Genomic DNA, 15,270 nt, shown 5'->3' with positions numbered 1-15,270 from the left:
TCTGCTTCATCATTTGCACAGACAACAATTGAATTCCTTTAAAGAGGTTCGCTCCCCACTTACCAACTATTTCATGTCACCTCTTATTTAAAAATGTTGCATCATATATTAATTCTATTTGTATATTTATATTCAACAATGCCAAATAAACCATATCTAGTAAACTTGTTTAAAGAGAATTATATATTGACAGTGTTTAGTAAGCGAATATATTTTGTGGCGGAAGGTTTTCAGAAAGAAAATGAACAATTATCATAACTCAATAGGTCTAGAGTACTGTTAATTTAGCCTCCTTATTTTCAGCGCAGACTATCCTTCCAGATAATTTGTGTATTACGATATATATACATGTTGTTCTAAAAAAACCGTTTTGAACAATATTATGATATTTCTTTTTGGAATATTTAGCGTATATTTCATAGAGGTAAAAAAAAATTAACTCGATTTTTTGCCTAGAATCATTTCATGTCACATCTCAATTTTCTCCTTTTTATACTTTTATATTAGGCATTAAATGTATTTCTATTTGTATGCAAAGTTTTGGAAAAATGACGGCACTTTTATTTTATTTTTCATTTGCGTTATAAATTGATTACTCCAAAATAGTGTAACAATCTTAAAATTTGCTGTTGTATTTATAATATACTGGCATTTGATACCATCAGTAAAGCAAGGTTTTTTAAACCCTGACTTTGATATTACATTTATAGTCACTGCATGTAATCAACTTCATACTGTATTGAAATCACAACGAAATAATTGTTCAAACTATAGATATTTGTTTGATTTCTTCAATTGATCAATTTCCATGCCTAATGTAAGCAATTATTTCAGGAAAATTACCGATTCTGTTTGGAGCTACATATTTAAAAAAAAATGGCATCTGACAAAGGTCACAAATATAATAGATAAAACATGTTAGGTCCTTATCTTTATATCTTAAATGTTTTTGAATAATTGACATTACTAGTATTTCAGGTGACAACCTCCTTAAATGGATTAAATGTTTAGTTTAGAAGTACAATCATAATCAAGGGCAACTTATATGTGTAACAAATTTATACTTATGTTTACTTACTCGTCGTGCAATTTGCAAGTCCAAATCCCTCCGAACACTGGCAGTTGTGTACATTTGGACAGTTTCCTGGGTAACATGGTCTTGTTTCTGAACAAGGTATCACTGGTTAAACAAATCATATTGAATTAAGCAAATATTGAGTTTTCCTGCTCTTAAATATGATAAATTTCGTCGCTGAGTTATTCCAGGAAATAAGATGTTCATTTAATAGCAATATCCAATATTCTTATATTTTGATATACATTCTCACCACATACATGCATATAACTCTTTATAATTTAATTCTGATTTTAATTCCTCATTTGATGGGCTAAACAAATTCATATATATATCGTATAACATAACTTGCCTACATGTACGTCACTATAAGACGCGCGTGCGAAAAGTATTAATCCTCTTGACGCTGTTTAAATTTTGTACAAATTAACATATTTTAACTAATTAATGGGCCTTATTATTTAGTTTGAATAGTAGAAAATTAAATTATAAGTTTACGCTTTTTTAACCGCGAAGCGGTTTATAAAGCATAACCTGTCCCAAGTTATGTTATATCGTATAACATTTTTTACACGTTTAGACTAGATTACATTTTTCTACACGTCTCTGGGTTTACTAGAGTGGACCCAGAGTAAACCCAAAGTAAACCCAGAGTGGACACAGAGAGTAAACCCAATCAGAAGTATACCGCTAACTGTGTATTCGGAATATACAAAGGATAAGAATTAGAGGCAGCAGGATGGTAAGATAAAATACTAGTCTGCTTCACACTCCAGTGCATACAGTTGACCTCAAAAGCACTTTTAAAGTAAACCCCGAGTAAACATAAAGTAAACCCCGAGTGGACCCAAATTTTCAAAAGGTTAACCCGAGTAAACCCCAAGTAAACCCCGAAAGTAAACCCAGGGTTTAGTCTGGTGTTAGGTTGGGTCTGATCGGCACTGTGTGTGTATGTATTTGTAAATATATATATATATATATATATATATATATATATATATATATATATATATATATATATATATATATATATATATAACTGTTTCCATTAAGAAAGAGGATTTTCTATTCGTGTCCTCTTTTTTTCAGTGCAAAATGAAAAATGAACGCAATGCAATAACAGAAATGAACATAAATTTTATTCATTTTTGTTGTTGAACACAACATAAATTGGTGAACCCACCATCTTTTACACACAAAAGCACATTTTACAGTACCTTTAAACCTTCATATTCCACAATAACAGTCAAAATATTGGTGACTCCACCAACTTATTTCATCGAATATCTCACTTACAAATAAACTTGGTGGGTCCACCAATGATAAAATATTGGCGGTTCTATTTCTTTAAACAGCATCAAATATCTCATTCACACAGTGCCCTGGTGGTTCCACCAAAATTCAATTGTGAATTTGTCCGCATACAGTTTTGTATATCACTCAAAGATTTGGTGAACCCACCAACAAAGCAATGAGAGCAACACATGTTATCAAACATTTCAGTTTTAAAGAAACCTTAATTGGTGATTCCACCTAAATACAAACTTTCATTATCCAAATATTTTGTGGATCCACCAAAATGAATTAAACAAACAAATATAGAGTACAAAATTGGTGCATTCACCAAAAGTTTCTAAACATTCATCGATGGCACTAAATAAACAAAAACACCGCAACACATGTCAGTTTATATACAAAACAAGAAAGTTGGTGAAGCCACCAAAAAGATTGACAAAATTCAAAATACCCCTACTTGGTGGATCCACCACATATCAAGTTATACGAATTATTAAAAAACAGATTACAAAGTTGGTGGATTCACCAAAGAAACCCCCTGCCGGTAACAATTAGTTTATTGCTGTTATTGAAAACATAATTGGTGGGCCCACCAATATGTATGCTATGTTCAGTTTACATAAAAGATCAGAAAGTTGGTGAATCCACCAGAAAGATCAACATATCATCAAAACTCATAATTGCCTTTTGCCATCAAAAAAAGAGAAAGACGTGTAGAAAGAAATTTCAAAGAATATTGAAATATCATGAAGTATTTTTGAATTACAGTAGTGAAACATTTTATTACTTGCTTTAAACAAAGGGTTTACTTGTAACTTTTTCATCATCCATGATCACGTTTTGTATTGTGTCTGCACGTATTTTCTCTTTTTCATGAAGAGTTGACTATTTAGAAAACATTTGACATATTTCCTTCCTGTGCGAAAAAAATGTTTCTATCTATTCACAGCATTGTTTCTTACTGTTCTTATATAGCTTAGTTTTTTCACAGATGATTTGTAGTAATCAATATGACAACTTATTGACCATTTCCAATCAGTCAAGTGGATTAAACTTCTTTCTTCAAAAATGCCGTTAAAGGTAATGGGAAAAGTTTTGGTATTCCTCTTATGCTACGAATTTTGCGGCACTTAAACCATGTTTGTTTACCTCCTTTGGGTTTCTTTTAACATGTAGGAGAGTCATCCATCCTTATGTAGAACGTTTTCACTATCTAATCGTTGTTTGTAATCCTGTAGTGAAGTGGACGAGGAAATTTTCTTAATTCACACATACTTTTTTGCATCAGGGTGTTAATGTCATAATTAAATTAATAATCATGTTGACGTTAAGAAGTAGCTCAATGGGATCATCGAACGTTTCGGCATCATTTACTCCTCAGTTTTTTAGCCTCGTTGCTGGATCATGCATTGACATCCTCATGTGCATAAGAAAATATGCACCTGAAAATACATAAATTTTTTTCAATCTTTTTAATTAGATCTTCGATAAAGGCAACAAATCTATGTTTCATATATCAAAAGTGATAATGCATTTCTATCCTTACTAATGAATACATTTGGCCAATAAAAAAATGAAGTAACTGCTTACACCTTCAGTATTTTAAGTCGTGTTAGAAAATGTCCTTCAGCTATAATTTCATTTTTGCTTGATCAATACATGTAATTATTGTAAAATTAATTAAAGAAAACCTACTATCATTTTTGCAATAGTATAAATGGAAGTGAGGTAGTGGTTACGCTTTGGCGTATCCATGTCAGTAGTAGTTACATGTACCATAAAAAATATATACTTGAAATAAAATAATATTGAATTATTTAGCGAGAACTTTTTACGTGGATTAACTAACAAAAAATCATAGAACATAGTGTAGGGCGGGTTCATCAAGTTTCGAGCATATACATTGGATCGGACAACTTAGGTTCAAAATCTATCCCTAGGGGCCCGTTTCACAGAGCATGATTTTAACTAAGTTACATGTATATTTTGTGAAAAAAAAAATTCTTAAGTCTTTTACTTATCCGTTTCACTATTCAAGTCTTGTCTTAGGAAATTCCAAAGCTATATCTTCACTTTAAGACAGGTAAATCGATGTCTTATCAAACTTAACATGACGACTGTTTATGTTCTTCTAAAATGAATTATACGCAAATCAAAGCACATTAAAGTGTAACAAAAATAACAAGTTACACGCATCATTAAAACCTTTTTCATTTTACTAGTACTTCTAAACTAAAACTTTAGAAGTAAAAATATACATTATATATATCGTCAATTAATATATCGTCAATTAATTTCATATAGATTTCATATAGATTTTTTTCCATGTAAATTGAAAATTTGATACAAAATATCAGTACATGTTTTTAGACATTACACTATTTACACTCAATGTACGCATTTTTTTCTAGGTGAATAAGGGAATGCATTTTTATATTCACTTATAAAGTTTACAATCGTGTCATATTGAAAAGAATTTATAAATGATCGGTACTTATTTAGAATTAACAATATGATATGAAAGTGATTTACAATGTATCTTAATTAAGATAATTCAACTGTGCTACGCTAAGAAAGTTTTGTGAAACAGCTATTATAAACCTCAGTAAATTCCTAAGTTATAAATTAGGCATACCTAAGTTCTATCTAATGAATCATCTTTGGAAATCTTTGTGAAACGGGCACCAGGAGTGTGGGGGATTTTTTTCTTCTTCTCGAAAACAGTCTTTTATCTGATACATTTAATTTGGGATGGTGATAAAACTCAATAGTGACATTTAACCTAAAGAACAAAATCTAGAAGAGATACGTCCCACTAATCATCCCCTTTCCCTTCTGTTATCAATGTCCTAATGCATGTACAGCTGTATTTCTGCGATTATGGGTTCATATTCAATACAATAGATATCGCAAAAACGGTAATATTTCCAGCTGCATCATTAAACTGCATATTGAACAGTGGAAAGCCGGAAAAGTTTGTATTTTTCCCCGTCAGATGCAACAAAAAAAATCTAAGCAACATACATTTACATCAACTGAATACAATTATATATGATCAATTTCAGTTTAAGTTTTTAAGCATTGTCAACTCCTCAGAATATCACACTAGTTGCTACTTCATTTCATTTTTAAACCATAAGTCAAGGAAAAGAAATAAGGAAAGATTCGGACACAGTATAACGTACAAAAAAATCTTGATGAACACACAAAGCCCCTTAATGTTTATCATCTAGTATATCAAATACGTATCATTTGTTAAACAGGATTTTATTTTACTACTTCCATCCCATAATTTACATGTTAACTGCCTGTGAATTCATTTTACTATTTATAAAAGAAGTTGCTGTTAATTGAATAAGTAAGATATTTTGGGTTAATCAATGAAATCTGAATTTCAATTCAGCTGCGGTCAATTTGGATACAGATGACTTTAATAATCAGAATACATAGAGACTGTCAAGAATATTTTTTTCCTTAACTAACGCAAATCAGCAGAAACCTAATTAATATAGTTCAAACAGATTCTTTATCAGTTGTTATCAATTTTTCGATGAAAATCAAATCTTGAATAGGACACAATTTTATAATGTAAAAACTTTTACAAACAGCTGATGCATTAATTAAAATTTAGCGTTTAACTTTATACATCAAAATGTCGCAAAGTTTGATTCATAAAAAGCAATTTGAAATGAAATTTCATTGTTTTGTGTACACGTCATATATATTTTCTGTTATAAAAAAACTAAGCTGGGGAAACAACGTTTTTATTTACATGAGGCCACACGACCTAAACGATCATATGAATAACTTTAGCCATGCTGGTAAATTGGAGATTTTTTCGAAGCTATATTTATACTTTATATCCCAACCGTTTTCGTATTTCACAAAATTTGCAAAAAACAAGAAAATTTTGTAATTCTTGTATTATCGTCAGCCATTTTCTACGATTTAAAAAAAACTAGGCAGTAGCATTCAAATTTGAATATAATTGTTGCGAAAAAGCGACTATTTGATTATCGCAAAAATGACCAGATATACATTATTGTCATGATTATCCCCCAGCACAAATTTCAACAATTAACAATCGTTATGAAGTTCAAGTTGGTCGTCTGCATAAATAATATTATTTCTTTTCTAGTCCAGCTAATCTTAATTATTTCAATTTAAGTTTGTGACTTAAGTTAATAAGAAGTATCTAAATCAATGTTCAACTTGAATTTAGATGAAATAATGAGACAATGCGCAGTGTGTATCTCGGCTGATCTGGGCAAGGCACTTAAAATAACATGAATAAGAATAAGATAAAAGTCCGATATTTGTTTGGATGACAAAAATTAACTTCTCATTTCGACAGATTATTAATTTAGTTAATAGACCAGTCGTTATTTTAGGGATTTTTTTACTTACTTACTATAAGGACATTGTATACTACAAGTTCTAAAATATTTCTTTTATTGCAACTTTCATATAATTGGTCATATGTTTTTTCATTTATTTGATTTTCAACAGGGATTTGCCTTGTATATTTGGTATTTTTACAGACAAAAAAATGAATATCGCTGCTCACAAAACTTGATCTGTATGATGCATACAAAATCAGTACTCTGTTTTGCATCAGAGCTCTGGGAGATTGTAAATTCATGTTGTTCAATTCTAAATTTCATTAATACTTCAAGTGACCTTGAATTACTTAACATGTGATCATTATCTGTCATACATTATTGTAGAATATGGGATCCTCAGTGACGTTGAGTTTTATACATAAATGCAGTTTTTTGTATATAAACTTTACATAAATAACATTTTTCTGTATGGCAATATTATTTAAATGATGGAGAACAGTGGTCATACGTAAATAGAAAAAGCTATGTTCACTTAATCCATACAACGGTTTTGCCTTTATCCCAACTTCATGTTGTACATGTTTATATAAACAAGACACTTAATTTGTGGGGGACGGGGGGAGGGCATTTTAAAGTTTGATTCGAGATCCATGTTTTATGAATCAAAATATGAAAAACAAATGTTGCAAATAATATTTGCAATTCATTTCTTTCATAAATATAGACAAAGCAATCTACCGTAAAAGACACCAACATCAAAACATGTGTTATAATCTTAGAGGCAAATATATCATTATAAATACCGGTATGCATCACATTAAACTAAAGGTGTGCTCTTTTCGAATTTGCGAAAATGTTCTGAATTTTCATGTAGCCTGTACTAAACGGTTTTTTAGTTTATGAAAATCAAACCGTTCTACATGTACTTGTGTTTCTTTGACAGACCTTTGAAGACTACGACGAATTTATCTAGCTCGAAGTTCGGTAGCTTCATGTCCCAATATTGATGCAATATTGTGATTTTTTTAAAAGGAAGACTATAAACATAATCATTACTATATAAAAGGATATGTTTTATAAACGTTTAGTGTATGACAACCTACCCTCCGGTAATGCTTTTGAATGGATCCTTTCAGCCAGTAGATTCATTAACAGGCGCTTGAATAAGATTATGACATCTGATTCAAACGTAGGATTATGATCTCAGCAACTTCCGAGTCTGAGCGTGTAGCCTTTTACGTGGTGTTCGAGAAAATCACGGCACATAACAGAGGAGGCTTTGTAAGAGTCTTCTAAACGGAAAAAAGGAACATTATAATAATTTGGCAGTGATGTTGATCCATCTCTTAACATGGTCAATGGAGACGTATTTGACAAATCGCCGAGAGAAATGCCGAGATTACCACCAATGTTATTGAGATATTTTTCCTAAAAATGCACTGCATGAAATAGAAATTCCAAATTTAACTATAGAGTTATTTGCCAACAGGCATGATAGGTTTTCGAAGCCTTCCGATGTTCTGGCACAATCGGATTGTTCTCGGCATGACCCGCTATCCAAAAGAGAAACGTCAAAAGTAATCTTCACAATCGTCTGTTCCTTGACCCATATTTTCAGCGTCCACATCGTTAGTATAAATGGAATTCTTTAGATTATGTTCTTATTGGTTCGAAAAAAAGGAAATTATTCGTGACGTAAAATTTGTACTCAAAGTAGTCTTTATTTTATTTATTTTTCTCTTTATATTTTAACTTCAAAAATTAAAAAACGTACCTTTGACTTATGATTTTTCTCCTCTTCATCCATGATTTACATGCAGTAATCAAATACGTTGTTTGCATCCTCGAAATGCAAAGCTTGTAAACATCTGACACAATTCTATAGCGCGGACCGACCTGTTTATTCTAATACAAAAACGACACAGCATGGCTCCACGGCAACCGTTCTACACTAATTAGGCCGCACCTTAGACCACTTAGTCTAGATTTATTTCCCAATGAACAACAGACGTGTCTTCTTTCGATATGTAACAGGCTTTACGATCTATCAAAGTCTCTCTCTCTCTCTCTCTCTCTCTCTCTCTCTCTCTCTCTCTCTCATTTTATTCATGTGTTTTGGTAAACGGAAGAGATGTTACTTTATGTCACACACTTTTATATCAGAGAGAGAGAGAGAGAGAGAGAGAGAGAGAGACGGACAGGTACATTTAAATGTAGGCAAACAAACGGACAAATAGACACTGTTTGTAATTTGTAAGCATACAGCCATAAGATAAGTCATGACATTTGACTCTAGGGTTTGTAAAACTTTGCAACGCTAACAGGGTTGTTCACATAATATTTCTTATTAATATCAAAAACTAACTCACAATGTTATACGAGGATTGTCCCAAAATTGCGTAGATAAGTACCGTTATTCACTCAATAATGAAAATAAAAAATGAAAAGTTAAAATCAGCATACAGAAATGAATATCGTGACGAAAAGTACTTTTCAAATTAAATAATAAAGAAATTAAAAAGAGGATAAAACTTGTTCATGTTCATTTTTTTCACCCATAAAAAATTGTTTCATTTCGTAGTAAAATGGCGACGTCAGCGTTTGAGGCGACGAAAAAATATCAACTTTTGTAATGATCTTTTATCAGATCTTAAGGCAATATAAAAGTATATAAAATTTACATAATTGCTTAGAAATGAAATTTGTGATCAAATAGTCAACAACAAAGAAAGTTGTCATACGAGTAAGATGACATAATGTGGAAAAAAACCCTCCAGCGATGGACAGACGTTATACAATAATAATTGATGACTTATACGTATATAATTGATCTGAATTATAAGCCTAATAATTGTAAGGATGTAATCTCTCTCTCTCTCTCTCTCTCTCTCTCTCTCTCAAAACAATAAATAAGCAAAAGTACGTGCAGTATTGTTGATCCTGGCGGTGATTTAGAGGAACAACGATTCTTCTATATATGGAAGGTCTGTCGGCATACCTATGTCAGATGGTGCCGACGATGACCAGGGAATAGGCAGAGGTTTTACGAATTAAACATGGTTTACGGTTGGAAGTTTTCCATTTGTTCATAGAGTCAACACAGTCCGTGATTTTATAGAAGAAAACATTTTTATTGATTCCGGAAATATTTACTTATCTCCATCTCATTTATTTTACATACACACAATTGTGAACGTATGAACAATGTAAAATCATTAATTATATGTAAGTATAAATATTTGTAAATGTATTTGATTTCCCTTAAATCAAGCTACAAAAGAGCAAAAGGTAGGCTTAGAAATCTTTGTTTTTAAGTCTCAATGGTTATCGCGTGAGCGCAAACCATTTTCTACATTGTAACAATTGTATTTCCTAATTGAACAGCAATAATTATTGCAATCTCCTAAATTTGATGAATGATTCAAAACAAAAACAATTTCCGTATCAAAAGGATGTCAATATACTTGAATTTGAAGACGTCCCTTTTTGGCCACTCTATCTGAATTAGAACGCTTTACTTACTAGACAAATATCTACCTCTTTGTTTTTTCTTTTTTTTTATCTCACCCAAAACTTACAGATTCTGATATGTCTATATAATTATCTTACGACATGTAGATGTCTCATTTGAATTCTCTCTCTCTCTCTCTCTCTCTCTCTCTCTCTCTCTCTCTCTCTCTCTCTCTCTCTCTCTCTCTCTCTCTCTCTCTCTCTCTCTGAGTCTGGATGATGGTTAACCCTAACCCAGACCGACCATGCAGACACAGGGAAATCGCTTCTGTCTTCTGCTTGCCCCCCCCTCCCCCCCCCCCCCCCCCTCCGATTTTGATGAGTGCCAATTTTGTAGTGGAGAATTTCATCAGGGAAAGTGCGATTTCTCCATTTCACGGGGAAGGCCCCTGCCTGATACATGTTCATGTATCTACCCACCGAGCGCCGGGTATTGTCATTTCGTCCGAAAGGTCTGTGGATCCGTGCTGCGAGTAAGTCTTCGCTTCGAGAACCGGAGCAGACTTGCCGAACCATAGCCGCCTATGCGGAGTCGGGCGTCAACGGGAACGTTCTGTGTTCGCTTCGGAGGCGGGCTACCGCACCCGGAGCCGGGCCCAAAACAGCACTGTCTTTGTGTTCCCGGTCCGTCCAGACTGAAGCAAACTTCCGCAGAGTCAGGATTATGGTGAGGGTTAAATTGAATTGCTAAATCTGAATAACTTTTTTTCAAGGTCAGGTTAAAAAAAACTACATTAAGTTATTCGCGTTCGCTAAATTCTATTCAATCAATTACAATTTATTGTACACGGGATGACAACAACCAATATTTTTATCATATTAAAACACATATACATGTATCCACACGTAACACCTGCCGCGTGTAAGGGATGGGGTATCTGGCTTTGGTGTGAATAAATGCAACCAGGGTTTGCAATTTACCCATTTACATGAGGCCATGAAGTCAGATGAAATATATATCCAAGGATTTTTGTGTGTGGATATTTTGTTTTATTACTTACCGAACATTATCATGTTTAATTATATTTCAGAGAGAGAGAGAGAGAGAGAGAGAGAGAGAGAGAGAGAGAGAGAGAGAATAGCTCAACTTCGTTTCTATATGAGGAAGTTCAACGATGCACAGGAAACTATTTTAACGAACGGGAAATATACTAAGCTGGTGAACAAAAATTGGGTTTTATCACTTGTCATCTTTATATTGCTTGTTGTTCCAAGGGGGTTAATTTGCTACATGTGCCTGTACATGTATATTTACATTTTACAGTGGGATTTACTTAGCTTCCATAGTCTGTACTACATTTATTATCCATTTGTCATTTTTCACATGTTACATGTACATATACATGTTGTTGTTTGTTTGAAAAATTGTTGAAACTCTTAACATCAGCCGGAATCGGTCAGTCGTCCGGATATCACCGATCTGAATCAACATTTATCTCAGATCTATGATAAATGATGAAGCGCTAATTGGATTTTACTTGGTGAATTTACATTTGGAGGACCACCATTCGATTGAGTGTCAATCGGGTTTTAGTACAGCCGGATCGATCGAGTTGTACAGTGGTCCTAATTGGTGGTGCTGCATGAAATTTTATGTCGATAATCGTTCCAAATAAATCCTTTCTACACTGGGCATTACTAGCAAATGTTAAAGAAATTCCGAACGGATTATTGGTGCAGATATGTGTACCGGGTATACGATTCATGCCCATTCCGGTCTAGCGATTTCCCTTAACTTCAACTTACATGTACATGTATCAGGACCTAGACTAGCATGCAGTTCCAACCACAATTACAGTGCATGGTAGTTTTCAGCGCCGGTGTGCTCTAGGTCGGTAAGTGTAGATGCAAATGTAATTGACGGCATTACAGCGCACGCAACTTTTCTTTTTTATGGAAAACAGGGATATTTTGGCAGAAATAATGGATCCTGTGCTTTATGTAAAAATGAAATCAAATGACACTGAGATTTCCAGCGACTTCCTGAAATCCTTTTGACATGTATGACAGATTTAAAAGCTATTGTAAAGAAGTTTCGAGAAATAATCCTGATCCTGATAATGAAAATCTTGCACTGGAATTGATTCCCAATGACCTTTTTTTTTCTGAAGGACAGTATCCACAAACAGAACCTATTAAAAAAGTGAATGTTTCCACAGCAGCAAAGAGTACCGAGGATATGATTCACGGCAATTTACAAAAGAGAAGAACAATTTATGATTCAGAGTCCCCGTCTCCATCATTAACAGGAACGTAGCATCGTTTTTAAAAGTGTGGGTGGGGGGGGGGGGGGACAGACTCATCCAAAAAATCCTGACAAGCACCCCCCCCCCCCCGAAAAAAAAAAACGGAAGGAAAAAAGAAAAAAGACACCTTTCCATAATCATTAAAATACAAATCCGTGGATTTTACTGTTCATTTCCTTATTATCAATATTATTTTTTACTTGGTCCCAAAATTCCATTTTTTATATGTAAATGTAAGAAAAATCATTGATGCGACAAAAACGCCCCCCCCCCCCGATATTAAGTCCCTGCATTAAAACTAGATGTTATCCCGCACAAGCTCGAATATTACATGTATCACTTACACTTTGATATGATGAAATGCTTAATATTTTAATTTCTTGAATATTTAGTTAATTTTGTACATATCGTGTCCAATTTTATTAAATAACTTTCTTAACATATTCCTTAAAATTAAAATAGAATTAACGCAATTGCAAAATGAAAAGTTATAGGAGAGGATAGGGTTGAAAATTCTAAACTCATGATTTATGTATATTGTACGTGGCCATAATTCTTTTTATGCAGCTGACTGAAAAAAATATTTTTTGTTAGATCAAACCAGTAAGTAGGTATATATTTTGTGCATTGTATCTCAAAATGTTGTGATTTAGGTCCCTTTTATTTTTATCATTCACTCAAATAAGATTTTCAGATAAAATACTGTTTTGAAAAAAAAAATTAGGATATGGGGTAACCCCCTCCCCTTCATCTTCCCCGTTTTGTGCATAAATAATTTATCCATATGCATAAAGACGTATCTACACCATTTGTTTATTGTTTACAAATTATGCATAAGGTGGACAACCAATCCGTCGCGTGGTACATATTTTCATAGCGGGGGGGGGGGGGGGGGGGGGGAGGGTACAGTCCCTGAAACTTTCTACTTTCCCACTTGAACGGTGAGCGCACTCTGAGCGAACGGTAAGTGCACACTGAACGGAATTTGTTGAACGTCAATGAACGATGAGCTAACGCAGAGCGCAAACGGAGCGGAAAATGAGCGGTGTACGCGCGATGAACGATATGTGAACGCTTTGTGAACGCAAGAGAAACGATATATTTGGAGCGCCTCGGAGATTTTCTTTACATTGTATTTCGTCGGTAATAAGGACAAAATTATGTTGTTCCGATGGGGCCACATCGACCTTCGCACTTTCGCCTATATGGCGAAGATGCGAGAGTGCAAAGTTGCGTAGGCGAAAGTGCGAAGGTGCGATGGCGAAGGAGCGAAAGTGCGAAGATGCGATGGCGAAGCGCGAAGATGCAAAGGCGAAAATGCGAAGTTGCGAAGGCGAAGGAGCGATACTACTATCGCTCTTCGCCTTCGCAACTTCGCACTCTCGCCTTCGCACTTTCGCCCTAGCCTTTTTAAAATTGTGGAGCTCTCTATCGTATAAAGACAATTTTAGCTGTATAAAATGTCATTTGAGGCAGAAGACGAACTTTTTAGAATTTATTTTCAACAACCTCTGCATTTTGCTGTATATCGCATGCAAAGACCGTTTCTTTCATTTTGGAGTTCCGAATGAAAACTGACTGAACGATAAGTGAACGCTGAACGAACGGTGAACGCTTTGTGAACGCACAGTGAACGCACTATAAGAGCTTTGTGAACGGTGAGCGCGAACGGAGCGGAGCGGAGAGCGCAAGTGAACGCACTATGAGCGCACTATGAGCGCACGGTGAACACCCGAAATAATGGGAAAGGAGAACGTTTCAGGGTTTGTAACAAGGACAATTTTTTGATCATATCTAGATTTGCATGTCTGCAAAAGGTGGGTGGAGGTTCCGAGCGCTAGTTTCAGTAACTTTACTATGTGATTGTATTCAAATTAAATTCATTCTTCCCGATCCACGCATGACTTGTGTTACAGACCCTGAAACGTACTACTACACCAAAAAAGCGTGCGACTTTCGTGCGAGAAACGTTTCGTGTAAACCGTTTAGCGTTTCGTGTAAACCGTTTAGCGTTTCGTGTGAATCGTGAAGCGTTTCGTGTAAACCGTTTAGCGTTTCGGGCAAAGCGTGCAGCGTTTCGGGCAAAGCGTGTAAATCGTTTCGGGCAAAGCGTGCGAGAACCGTGCGAAGCGTTCATCAGATTTCATTCGGAACTCTCTGACAATTTAATTGTTTCAAATAAGCGCTCGTGTTAGACATTACTTTAAACTGTTTGTGATTGGCAAAACTCCTTTGAGATATTATCGTGAAAAAAATCTACATGTATAAGAAATGATATACTTATATTTTTACAAAATTGAATTAATTTTTAACAAACAAAAGAAAAGTACGCGTATTAAAAGAAGACTGAGACTATTCGGCTGTATACAACCAGTACACATAATCTCGGATATCGGGTAGACCTGCACCTGGCTGAACCTGTCAATCAAACTCTGTGTATTCGTTTTCATTGGATGGTCACGCGTCTCTTTTTTTGTCAATAGCCAATAGAAATTTATGGACTTCAAGGTAGTCGGAATCAGTATTTGATGATGCACACAATTTCAATGATAGATTATTTAACATTAATTTGAACAAAATTAAATGTAAACATAGAAAGAAAATATACTGTTCATTTCTATGAAATGCGGGAAGTAAATTCTTCTGAATCCCGATTAAAAATAGTTCTACAAGTTATTATTCTAATTATTTAAACACTGATAACGGAAAACTACAAGTAATTAACACACTGAAATTTTCCCAAAATGTACACATGCAATTAATTATAATGGGAATCTATATGCATGGTACTTAATTCAAA

At 34.1% G+C, this 15,270-nt stretch overlaps 1 protein-coding gene and 1 long non-coding RNA gene across 3 annotated transcripts in view; both read right to left on the bottom strand.

Annotated features, from left to right (window-relative positions):
• Positions 1-15,270, bottom strand: part of LOC117684039 (uncharacterized) — a 168,959-nt gene that overhangs the window by 111,983 nt on the left and 41,706 nt on the right. The gene's annotated exons all lie outside the window — the stretch shown is intronic.
• LOC136272347 (uncharacterized) lies at positions 2,197-8,923 on the bottom strand. Its single transcript, XR_010710330.1, has 3 exons — positions 8,489-8,923; positions 7,818-8,006; positions 2,197-3,813 (listed from the first exon to the last, which is right to left on the bottom strand). It is a non-coding gene; the product is annotated as an uncharacterized lncRNA (long non-coding RNA).

Source organism: Magallana gigas, chromosome 10, assembly GCF_963853765.1.
Source record: "Magallana gigas chromosome 10, xbMagGiga1.1, whole genome shotgun sequence".
In the NCBI taxonomy this organism is placed as follows: domain Eukaryota; kingdom Metazoa; phylum Mollusca; class Bivalvia; order Ostreida; family Ostreidae; genus Magallana; species Magallana gigas.
This window is presented reverse-complemented; position numbering and strand designations above follow the sequence as displayed.